We start from the raw sequence: 12,785 nt of genomic DNA, 5'->3' as shown, positions 1-12,785 counted from the left end.
AGAGCTAAGCCTCTTCATTATCCGCTGACAAGTAGCAATGATGCTCTGACTTCCTTGATAACATAAGAATCTGCTCATGATAATGACCATTAACTCGCTTGACAGGGTGATAACGAGATTATAGGGTTCACTTTCCCTTTATAAATTTGGGCAGCACATGTGTTTCTGGAGGAGACGAGCTGTAATGTTTTGGGAGCATTGTGTGACTGGTAAAACAAAGTGACAATTCCGGCTTCTCCGTTCTCCTAGGCTTTTTGTTTGTGGATGAGCAGTTTGTCCCTTAAAGGGACATTTAACAAAGGCTGCCTCATTTTCCGTGTACTGCAGTGCATTCTGTTGTCAGTAGCCATGCCCGCGGTGTCCTTCAGTGGATTACTGTCTGCCCCGTAATCACTTTTTAACCCCTTAACGACACAGTCGTTTTTATTCTTCCCTACCTTCCAAGAGCCATAGCTTTTATTTTTCTGTCCACATTCGGGCTTGTTTTTAGCTGGATGAGTTGTGGTTTTTAATTGCGCCATTTTTTGGCACAGTTCACGTATGGAGAAACTTTTTTTAATTTTAATTGGTTGGGGGAAAGCAATTCCGCAGTTTAAACATTTTTTAATCTATGGCAATTGTGGTGATTTATATGTGTGTGTATGTGTGTCATATATATATATATATATATACACACACACACACACACAGTACAGACCAAAAGTTTGGACACACCTTCTCATTCATGAGCTTCAAGAGGTAGTCACCTGAAATGGTCTTCCAACAGTCTTGAAGGAGTTCCCAGAGATGCTTAGCACTTGTTGGCCCTTTTGCCTTGACTCTGCGGTCCAGCTCACCCCAAACCATCTCAATTGGGTTCAGGTTCGTTGACTGTGGAGGCCAGGTCATCTGGTGCAGCACCCCATCACTCTCCTTCATGGTCAAATAGCCCTTACACAGCCTGGAGGTGTGTTTGGGGTCATTGTCCTGTTGAAAAATAAATGATGGTCCAACTAAACGCAAACCAGATGGAATAGCATGCCGCTGCAATGGTAGCCATGCTGGTTCAGTATGCCTTCAATTTTGAATAAATCCCCAACAGTGTCACCAGCAAAGCACCCCCACACCATCACACCTCCTCCTCCATGCTTCACGGTGAGAACCAGGCATGTAGAGTCCATCTGTTCACCTTTTTCTGCGTCGCACAAAGACACGGTGGTTGGAACCAAAGATCTCAAATTTGGACTCGTCAGACCAAAGCACAGATTTCCACTGGTCTAATGTCCATTCCTTTGTGTTCTTTAGCCCAAACATGTCTCTTCTGCTTGTTGTCTGTCCTTAGCAGTGGTTTCCTAGCAGATATTCTACCATGAAGGCCTGATTCACACAGTAGTCCTCTTAACAGTTGTTCTAGAGATGTGTCTGCTGCTAGAACTCTGTGTGGCATTGACCTGGTCTCTAATCTGAGCTGCTGTTAACCTGCGATTTCTGAGGCTGGTGACTCGGATGAACTTATCCTCGCAGCAGAGGTGACTCTTGGTCTTCCTTTCTTGGGGCGGTCCGCATGTGAGCCAGTTTCTTTGTAGCGCTTGATGGTTTTTGCGACTGCACTTGGGGACACTTTCAAAGTTTTCCCAATTTTTCGGCTGACTGACTGACCTTCATTTCTTAAAGTAATGATGGCCACTCGTTTTTCTTTACTTAGCTGCTTTTTTCTTGCCATAATACAAATTCTAACAGTCTATTCAGTAGGACTATCAGCTGTGTATCCACCTGACTTCTCCACAACGCAACTGATGATCCCAACCCCATTTATAAGGCAAGAAATCCCACTTATTAAACCTTACAGGGCACACCTGTGAAGTTAAAACCATTTCAGGTGACTACCTCTTGAAGCTCATGAAGAGAATGCCAAGAGTGTGCAAAGCAGTAATCAAAGCAAAAGGTGGCTACTTTGAAGAACCTAGAATGACATATTTTCAGTTGTTTCACACTTTTTTGTTATGTATATAATTCCACATGTGTTAATTCATAGTTTTGATGCCTTCAGTGTGAATCTACAATTTTAATTTTTTTCAGACTCTGCAAAATTAATTTTACATACATTTTTTTTCTTTTAACGTTTTTGTTAAATGATAACTAAACCTTTGTTGCTCCTTTTAGCTTTCGTCGATTCTGCATGACTTTACAAGTGAAGTATGGCTCTGATATGCTTCCTATGGATCCATACTCCAGACATTTGAAAAGCAAAGTGAAAACAGGAGGGCTTCTCTGAGCAGCACTTTTGCACCTTTTGATCACTTTACCACTTTGTGTCTGCAAACGATGGAGGGAATTTATCATGTTGGGACTTTTTGAAGTCAGTCTTGTTTTGAGTTTGCGTTGGCGAAAGTTGCTCAAAATTTATCAAACGCATGTTTGGTAAATGAAGTTAAAACCTACCTTTGCCTAGAAATGAAACTCTACCACCCCTTCCCCCAATGGAGACTTTTTTTTTTTTTTTTTTTTTTTTAAGTGACAGATCAATCTGGACTTATAGTGACACACAGCCACTTTCCAACCCAGTTTGTAAAAGTGGTGAGAGCAGCGTAAAACAGCAAAAAGTGTCAGCCAGATGTCAGTCAGTAGCAGGCCACGATGGGAACGAGCCTCCCTAGCATCGTGGGTGACACTAGGGAGGCTCGTTCCCCGTCGCGGCCTGCTATTGGCTGCCAAACCAGACCAACGCCTGTCATCATTGTCTGATGTTTTGATCTGCGCGACGGGGAGATGCAGGGGCGGCCGTGTGGGCATCAGAAGCGACGTGGGTGACGGGGAGCAAGGTAAGTACAACCCGTGTGAGGGGCCCGTGCATTTTAGGGGTTCTCGGGGAACAGTTTTAAAATGGCTTCATTCAACCTGCCCTAGAATTGGAGCAGGACTGGTTGCCTCCACTTGTAGAACTGGCTAGGGAGGGCGAGGTTGCTGGGCCTCACTGCACACTATGCTCTGGCACTTGTATATACTGCACACTGGTGAGCATTCCAGTCAGGCTGCTCAGCCATGATGGCATATTGTAGGCTGCATTACTTTACCATCTAGTGTAGAACAGAGTAGCGAGGAGCCCTAGGCAGCTGTGCAAGTGGAGGCAACCAGTCCTGCTCTCATTCTAGGACGGAGTGGTGGCCATTTAAAATTATTTCCCGAGAACCTCTTTAACAAGAAGTAGGGACCAGAATAAAGGGACTATCACTGCAACATGAGACTACACAGGGTCACTTCAAGTCTGTTTACAATGGAGGTGCATAGATGGGCCTGGAACATGTAGATGTAAAACAATAGGGACCCCTATAATCAACACAGTTTGCAGAGTTGCTTAATTTTGGATGGATTGAGATGCTGCAAGAACTTTGACTCTGAAGGTTTACATATCGCCTCTGTCATATGAACTAATATCTTTTTCACATACACACATTTATAAACTGCATTGTCAGTGGATTCTGCAATTTCTCCGGGGCCCATGTTAGACTATGCCTTTATTCCTCTGCAGCTGTTGGTGGACTTTAGACTTTATAGTGAGAGAGGGTTTTCTTGGGTCTAATCTCGTGTTTTACCATAAATATAAAGCGGAGTAGTATTATGTCATTGTGCACTCTGGTGCAGTCGCATACGATGGAGACAAGAATATTCCTGCTGCTCTAGTCATTGACCATCTTAGAAAATAAAAAGCACTCAAGCCTTAGCTGTAAGCCAACAATCATTCATACTATTGCTAATTTGCACCATAATATAATAAAGCCTAAGCTGGGAATTAAATGGGACTTACTAATAGTTATTAATATGGCATTGTCCTGGCTTACATTTTATGAACCCTCCAAGATGTTGGCATTAAAATCTGTGGAATTTTCACGTTAAGGCCTCATGACCGTATATTTTTTTTGTCCATGTCAGATACGCATTTTTTAACAATCTCACACAGACCAATTAATGAGAGAAGGTAGCAGCAGTGCCCATGCAGGACCTGCCCTGTTCTCAGAATTGGTGGGGGTCCCACAGTTTGGACACTCTGTTATCAGCTAGTTATCTCCTATACTTTGGATAGGGGATAACTTATATACTTGACACAACCCCTTTAAGATAGTTTGCATGGAGTTGGACACCCACCGATCTGATATTGATAACCAATCCTGAGGATAGGTCATCAGTATAGTAGTGCTGTACAAGCCCTTTAATGATGGCATCAGGGAGGGTTTGGGGGATTTAAAAAAAATAAAAAAAATTGTCGTGAAAAAAAGCAACCCATAAAAAAAAGTTTTTTTTAAAAAACGCTTTCTTTTTTTTATACAAGGCAGAAAAAGCACACACATCAGCTGCTTTTATAAAGGAGTTTGTTCCCTGCCGATTCTGCTAAATATAACGTATTGATGAGCTGTCACACACTGGATGGTTTTATGAAGTCCCTTTACTGGGGCAGGCTTAGGGTACTTTCACAGTAGCGTTTTTCTTTTCCAGCACTGAGTTCAGTCATAAGGGCTCAATACCAGAAAAGAATTGCTCAGGATTATCCCCATGCATTCTGAATGGAGAGCAGTCCGTTCAGGATGCATCAGGATGTCTTCAGTTCAGTCGTTTTGCCTCTTCAGGACTGAGATAATACCGCATGCTGCGGTTTTATCGCCGTCCAAAATTCCAGAAACACTTGCCCGAATGCCGGATCTGGCATTTTTTCCCATTGACATGCAGTAATGCCGGATCCGGCCCCGAGTGTTCCGGCAACAACGGATCAGTTTGCATGCTCAGACTGCAAAATAAATGCCAGATCCGTTTTTCCAGATGACACTGGAGAGACTGATCCGGCATTCCAATGCATTTGTCAGACTGATCAGGATCCTGATCTGTCTGACAAATGCCATCAGTCTGCATATGTTTTGACGGATCAGGCAGGCAGTTCCAGCGACGGAACTGCCTGCCGGAATCCTCTGCCGCAAGTGTGAAAGTAGCCTTAGTGTCCATAACAAGTGACACCCGGCTTCATGTAGTCACGTTTAATGCACGTATTGGTCATTTTTTTTTTTATAACAGTGCGGTGTGGAAGATGACTGTTTATACAGTCAGTTTCTTAGCCGTTAGTTTCCTTTTTTGCACTTACAGATATTTCCTTACATATTTTGTGGAATAATCACTGTGGTGATAACGAAGAGAGAAGTTGCTGACACCTGTGGATAAATAAGTCTCCCGCTGGAGATATCGAATTGTGGAACTGGATTCATTAAATGGAGCCTCTACCACACATTGTGCTGCGTAATAGCATTGTGTCAAGGGATCGGTGAATGCACAGCCATTACAATATATGTAAATAGCACTTAGGCTTGCCGTGTGACAAAGCTGACATCTGGCACAGGAAATTTACTGCAAAGACATGTAAATTTGGTGAAATTAACGCAAAAATAAAAGAATTTTTTAAAAGTCATTGTAAAATTTGACACATTTTGTTGGAATATACAAATACTAGAGAGGCTGAAGGAACCAATTAGTGTAACGGGGAGGGGGGGGGGGGGGATGATAAAAAGCCTGCATTTTAGACAAAAGATCATTATTTGAAATTTCTGGTTTATTGCTGGCAGTTTATATTTTAGCAGTGGTCTACACATCAACAGAGCGTGGTAGAGATGTTGGATACAGTGCACAGTACTGTCCGGTGACGCTGTTACTTCATATATGTGTAGCATCACTCTAAGCTGTAAATCCAGACACTACTCTACAAGTGGTTCCCTGGTACTGGTCCTAGCAGGCTGAGGGTCTGACCATCTTCACGCAGTACAGTGGGGGGGGTGTCATGTTAACAGTGATAATACTTTTGCCGCTTTAATATGCTGTACAATTTGTACTGTTTAATAGACATTCATTTAAAGGGACACTAAACCTGGTTATGGATGCTAAAGGCAAACAATAACTACAGCATTTCTGTATTATCCCCAAACAGTCGAATAGAAATCCTGCCGGCAACACGGGGGTTAATCTCCTGCAGATCTCTTCCGTGTGTTGATCTGAAGGGAGTGGCTTAGCAGAAGAGTAGGGCTTAACAATATTTTTGTCCAATTGGAGAAAGGGCAAATGGGGAGGCTCCCGATCCAGCCAGTGAGGAGGATGGGGGAATTTTATATAGACGATTTCTCATTTTTTATTGTAATATGAAACTAAATAGGTTAGACGGAAAGGAGATGAAGGGAGGAAGTATTGGCATATTTTTTTTTTTCCATTCTTTCGAATGCATTTTCTGTGTTTCGTGTTGCTTTAACCAAAACAAGGTGCAATACTTTAACTTTTTAGCCATATTCAGTCTTTTTTTATCCTCGATTCTCCTAGGAAATATCTACTTTGTCTCCCTCTTCCATTTTTACAGGCTTCCGATGAGTTCTATTTGTAACTGGGAGGGATTCTACTACATAAGGAACCCCTACTCTGTCAGCTATGGTGGGCTAGGCTAAGCACCCATATGGTGGTCCCTGTTCAAAAGGGAGGAGTTGCAGAGGCGGTTTAGGGGATGTTTACATGGCAGAAATACAGGTGCATTTTTGCTGTGGAACCTGTAGCAGAAAACTGAGGCGCTTTTATATACTTTTTTAAACCCTTTAATGACTACCCACTGACTTTTGTCATTGCTGTTTTTGCAGGAAGCGATCCTGCTTGAATAAACTAACTACCGTAACAGCTCAGAAGCTGAGTTTGGTTCCTAGTTTTAAAGTAGCTTTCCAGCTCGTCCCTCATGACAGCACAACAGGAGGTTGTCCACCTTTGACCTGCTTGGGACCGGAAACAGAGAGGTTAAAGGGTCCCTCTCACCTCCACTCACCAGTGTTCTTCCAGTCCCTACAGGGGATAAGAGGTTCCTGTTCTATGGTTGAAGAGATTCTAGAAGAACTTTTAGGGCTTAAGGCTGGGACTAGGATCGGGGGGTGTCCGGCCTCTCCTTCCAGGTCTCGAATAGCCTTGTTAACACCTCTCGGGGTAGAGGTCCCTTAGCAGCCCGGAACCCACCTGGTGGAGTCCGAGCCAATAGGTGGGTTCTCTGATGGCCTAGGTTCGATAGTTCGGTTCATCCTCATCCTTCGTACCCTATAAGTGGCCAGTACCTCTTATGTGGAGGTTCCCTGGCGTGTGCGCCTCATGGCCTCTGTGCCCTGCCGGCTGACACATAAAATTACCAATGTAGGCAGGAAGTTAAGTTAAAGCTAAAAGGGTCCTAAGGTCACAAACATTAGGGACCCTGCCTTCACTGCACCGAATACCCATAACCTTAAGGGCACCTCTGTTGCCTCCAGGAAGGAGACTCCCCTCACTGCACACCAACCCAGGGAGCTACAAAACGGCAATAGACTGTGCATTCCTTTGTCCACATTCACACTTACTGCCATGCTTACACATATAAGCTGCGGCTATGTACGCAGCACAGGTCCTGTAACCTTTTGCCACTCCTCAGTCCCTGTGTCTCCTGGCTAGTGCCATTTAAAGATCTTGTGAAACCTTTAAGCTATGTGGGCAGGTGGGTTCTTGGTTGGCCTGGTTTCGTTGGGAGGGTTCTTTCTCCTTTCTTCTCCCTTGAGTTCATACCAACGCCTCCTAGTATGGGGTCCCAAGCTTGAAGTTAATAGTACAGTTTCGGTTACCTCACCGTTGATGTCCATGCTTGCCGTGTGCCAGTGCTGTTAGCTTGGCTTCTTACATATACCTTGTAGACATTCCAGAGTTAGTTGTTTATCGTATTATAACAATTAAGCTCTTGGGAATGAACTGCAATGGGGGTCTACAGTAAATTTTTACTCGGTACAGTAGTTATATATGATGTTACAATATTTTATCAGGTTTTAGAGCGAGTTGCTTTTACGCAATTGTACTTACCATATAGACTAGGCTTAGAGGTAAAGGGCATCCTTTTTATGGTTGATGTCTAAGACAATTTTATTCTTCCTCTAAGTATCCAAAAATTTCTGTCTCAGGTTTATTCCTGATTCTATGAAATTGTATTTTTATCTAATGATAAATAGCTGAGATGTTGTCCTTAGACTTGGTCTCCCCTAAATTATAATTTGGTACGTCTCCTGTTGTGCTGTCACAAGGGATGAGCTGGAAAATAGGAATTAGACTTGGGGGTACTTTCACACTAGTGTTATTCTTTTCCGGTATTGAGTTACTTCCTAGGGGCTCAATACCAGAAAAAAACTGATCAGTTTTATCCTAATGCATTCTGAATGGAGAGCAATCCGTTCAGGATGCATCAGTTCAGTCACTCTTACAGTATTTGGCCGGAGAAAATACCGCAGCATGCTGCAGTATTTTCCCTGTCTAAAATTCTGTAACCCTTGCCGGAATGCCAGCATTAATTTCCATTGAAATGTATTAGTGCCAGATCTGGCATTAAAATTGCCACATTGACGGCCATCACTAATCAGGTCTTTATGGACGCAGCAAAACCAAACGTGTAATCTATTTAATTTTTTTTCATTTTTAATCAATTAGGAATATGCAGATATAGGAAAAAGTTATAACATTTTTTTTGTTTTAACACTTATTGTACCCAGAGTCACCTGGTTCTTGATGGGCCTGTCAGGGTTAGATACCATGGCAAGCCAGGATGCCTGTGTAAGGCGCCCAGTTGCCATGGTAATCATTGGGACACTGCCACAGTGTTCTGATGGGGGAGGAAGTGTGCTCCCTCCCTCTATTAACCCCTCAGCTATCAGGACGCTGCCACAGCAGAGCAGTGGCCCAATGGGAGAATGAGGGACCTCCCTCTGTTAACCACTTCTATACAGCGGTCTCTACACGACCGTGGCATGGAAGGGGTTAAGCAGCCAATATTCATGCCAGCATCGATGTCGGGCGTTGCAGCAGAGTGTCAGCTGTATATTACAGCTGGCAATCCCTGCTACCACCGCTCGGCCACCCTGATGATTAAGGGGGGTTTGCTTTTGGGCCGCCTGCCCGATCGAGGACATGGGGGGGGGGGGGTGTTATATAAATTTCTACAGGTTCTGATCCACACAGTGCACAGACAAGCCTGTCGGAGAGATCACCGGCTCGGGATCACCCTCATTGGTCTCGGGCCGTTTAGCTAGGATAGCTGTCTGTATGTAACGGCTGCAATCTCGGCACTGTCACCAGGGGTACATAAACCTGGACGTCATGGTGGCTTAATGCACTGCAGTCTATGATGTATAGGTACATCATGGTGTCTTAAGGGATTAAAGTTTAGTTATCCTGCTGTGAGGTCCTGTTCACATGACCATTTACGTTTGACTTCCGCGGAGAAATCTGTCCTTGTGTCCTTTTTATTTTTTTTGCCCCCCATACATATTGCTTATTCCATGGACACTGCTCAGTTGAAAATGAATTCCCTGAGCATCTCCTACCAGTGGTCCATAAAACAGACCAAAGACTGACACCATCTGTGTTCTGTCAGTGGTTTTTGATGGACCCATAGACTTTAGTGGGAGTGGTCCATATCAGGGACCAAAGTAGTGCATGCGCCTGTCATTTTTCACTGACCCATGGTTAGTGGTGAACCATTGATGAATGTTTATAAGATCTGAGAGCAGAGATGAGGTGCCCATCAGCTCCCTGTCTGATAGAGCAGAGAGAAAATTCAGATCCCTCTATGAAGACCAATTTAAAAATTATTTTTTGCTCAAAATGAGTACAACGCAATAAAAAAAGAAAATTGCCCCAAAGCCTTTAAAATGTAAGACATTAATTCTTTTAATATGATTTTTTAAGAAAATTGAAACCTTTTTATTTAAAAAGCTTGCAGAAATAATAAGCAATCATTTTACATAAAATACACTTTCTTGTGCATACATTACCTAAAAGCAAAAAAATAATAATACGCTTATTAGGTATCCAGATTTCTGAAATAACCTAAACTCGCAACAGGTGGTTTGGTGTGAAATATGTATAGTGTAAACAATGTAAAAAAAAAAAAGTCTCAAAAATAGCTTTTTCTATATTTGCAATGCAAAACAGTATATAAATTGCAAAATAATTTTATGTATACTCTCCAATCATAACATGGATACAGACCATGTGCCTGCCGTGAAATTGTGCGGACCCATTGACTTCCAGGTGATGGACCCATGGCTGTAGAGGCACACGGCTGGTGTCCGTTACATAAATATGATCTAATATTACTCTCCATATTTCAGGACCCAGTCAGCAGATCTGCCATTGGTTTGGGTCCAGCCGTATGTACTTGGATAAAATCCACTTCTTTGTCATTGAAGCAAGCTGGGTAGCAGCAGCTTGTAAAGAATGGTGCTTTACCTCCACTACTGGTGCACTACAAACTTGTGGCAAAGCTGTCCACCAAAACTGGGAGGCCAGGCCCTGGGCAGTAGTTGCTGAGGAGCACAGTTTTCTACTACTTGCTGGCATATACTTCTGCTCTGTGGTGCAGTGATGGAATGCACACGAATCAAGACTTGCTGGAGCATAAGAGCTATAATTTAGCCAACACTGGCGGCAGAGCATGCTTTTCTGCTTACTAGTGACTGACGCAGAGCAAATGTATTATCCATTACGTTGTACTAAAAGAGCTTTTCCAAATAACTCCTTAAGGACCGCAACATGTTTTTTTGCTGAATAGGTTGTACTTTCTAATAGCACCTTTTTATATTTTAATAGTTTTGGAACATGACGATGCCAATTATCTTTATTTTTTTGGTTTGTTTATTTTTATTACAGGAAATGGGTTGATTCGAATTTTTTAACCTTTAACTTTTTAATAAAAAAAAAAGCCTCTCCAGGTGTCTGCTGTGTAAAACAGCAGGCACCTGACGACTACAGCGTCCGTTAAGCTTCTGAGCAGGCGTCATGTTTAAAGAGCAAACTTAGTCGCACATGTGCGGTGGAGGTCCTTTTAAAGGGGTTTCCCATGGAAAATATTCTACAGTTTTCAAACCAGCACCTGGATCTGAATACTTTTGTAATTTCATGTAATTAAAGACTTATTATATTCAAGTTATTCAATAAAATATATCCGTATAGCACCGCCTGGGGTTTCTTATTTCTTTGGCTCACTGAGATGGCTGCACACGTTCAGTTCGATCCTTCAGCTGCCCCCTGTGCTGTGCTTGTGAGAGAACTGCAGCAGAAAGGACACGCTCCTTGAGCTGCCAGCTTGCTATGAACCTAGTAGAGCCATTGGAACAATGATTGTGGTGGTCTCTGGTTCCATGTGAGGTACGGGGCTGGTTCTTTGTTAGAAAGCGCTCGTCATGTACTGTATGATGTCTGATTCTTGCCATAACTCCTTTAAGCAGTTAATGGGGTTGTCCCATTACAGAGCCGAGCTCTTGTACTCCATCTCCAGCAGTCCCATACGGTGGAGTGGTAGCACTCACTCGCATCCACCACTACATTCAGTTGTTATTTTTGGAACTCCCATAGCAGTGAACGGAGGGTGGCCGCGCATACGCAGCCTCTCTATGTTCATTTTGGATCCTCTGCCCTGGAGTTTAGAGCAGGTCACAATGGTGGGACCTGTGCATCTTTTAAGAGCCCTTTACACTGAACAATTTAGCAGGCCATTGTCGGTAGGGAAGCGTTCCTTCCTGACAAGCGCCTGCTTGTTGGTGAAGGAGACTGCAGCATTTACATGCAGCAATCTCCTCCACAGTATGGAGAGGAACCATCACTCATTCTCATAAAGAATCGTTGTTAGCCGGCAGCAGAGTGTGATTAGACAGTACAATCTGCGGCAAATGATGATTTAGGTGTCTGCACACAAACGATCATACCACCTTATGACTGAGCCATTATCTGGCCGATGTTCAGCTAGAGTAAGGGTGCTTTCACACTAGCGTTTAAGTTTTCCTGTATGGAGTTCTGTCATAGGAGCTCAATACTGGGGAAAAAAACGCTTCAGTTTTGTCCCCATTCATTGCCAATGGGGACAAAACTGAACAGAATGAAATGCTCCAAAATACATTCCTTTCTGTTTACCGTATTGTTTGCCCCTATTAGACACGCTGCCCCATAAGACGCACCTAGGTTTTTGAGAAGGAAAATAAGAAAAAAAATATTTTTAACCAAAAGGTGTGCTTTTGGTGGGCTTTGAACTAATTGTGGTCTGTGGAAGACACTTATGGGGGATCTGTGGATGATGCACTGTTATGGGGGGCATCTGTGGATGACGCACTGTTATGGAGGGCATCTGTGGATGACACATATATAGATTCCCCCCCATAACAGTGTTCCTGTGTAAATAGTTAGCCACCCCCAATACAGGGGGTGGCGGCCGACTACTGGTTTTGTAATGGCAGCGGGGCCTGGTGCAGTCACTGTATTCTATTAAACCGTGTCCCACTCACTGTAGTAGTCATATGTAACGTGTAGGCATGGGAGCTTTGTTAAACTCTAGAAATCTTCTGCAGCAGTAGCGAAATCCATGTAGTACTCACTTGAAACTTTCGATCGGGCAGGCCTGGTTATGTTGCAGTAAACTCTTCGGGTTCCTTGGAAAGGGAGGCGAGTAATTGCAGTTTGCTACACTAAGGCATAACAATTCACACATGGCTGAACGGGGTAGGAGCACACGTTTGGACTATCCACAGCGGAGTTGCCTGCAGAAGATTTGCAGCATTCAGACACTGCAGAGCATTTCTGCAACAAAATCCCCACATAACCACATGTGCAGATTCCAGCACTTTAAATGCAGAGGATGAAATCTGCTTTTCCGCAACAAATTCCTCAACAGAATCCATTTGGTGTGAATTTCCAACAGATGAGCTGCGGATTGTACCTTGGATCAGAAGAGAACACAGGGTTTTGAA

At 43.4% G+C, this 12,785-nt stretch overlaps 1 protein-coding gene across 2 annotated transcripts in view; it reads left to right on the top strand.

Moving 5' to 3' along the window:
- The window catches only part of PLXNB2 (plexin B2), a 190,045-nt gene that overhangs the window by 56,194 nt on the left and 121,066 nt on the right, over window positions 1–12,785 (top strand). The gene's annotated exons all lie outside the window — the stretch shown is intronic.

The sequence above is a fragment of the Bufo gargarizans genome, chromosome 2, assembly GCF_014858855.1.
Source record: "Bufo gargarizans isolate SCDJY-AF-19 chromosome 2, ASM1485885v1, whole genome shotgun sequence".
Taxonomy (NCBI): domain Eukaryota; kingdom Metazoa; phylum Chordata; class Amphibia; order Anura; family Bufonidae; genus Bufo; species Bufo gargarizans.
The sequence above is the reverse complement of the archived record's forward strand: the minus strand, read 5'-3'. Positions and strand labels throughout refer to the sequence as shown.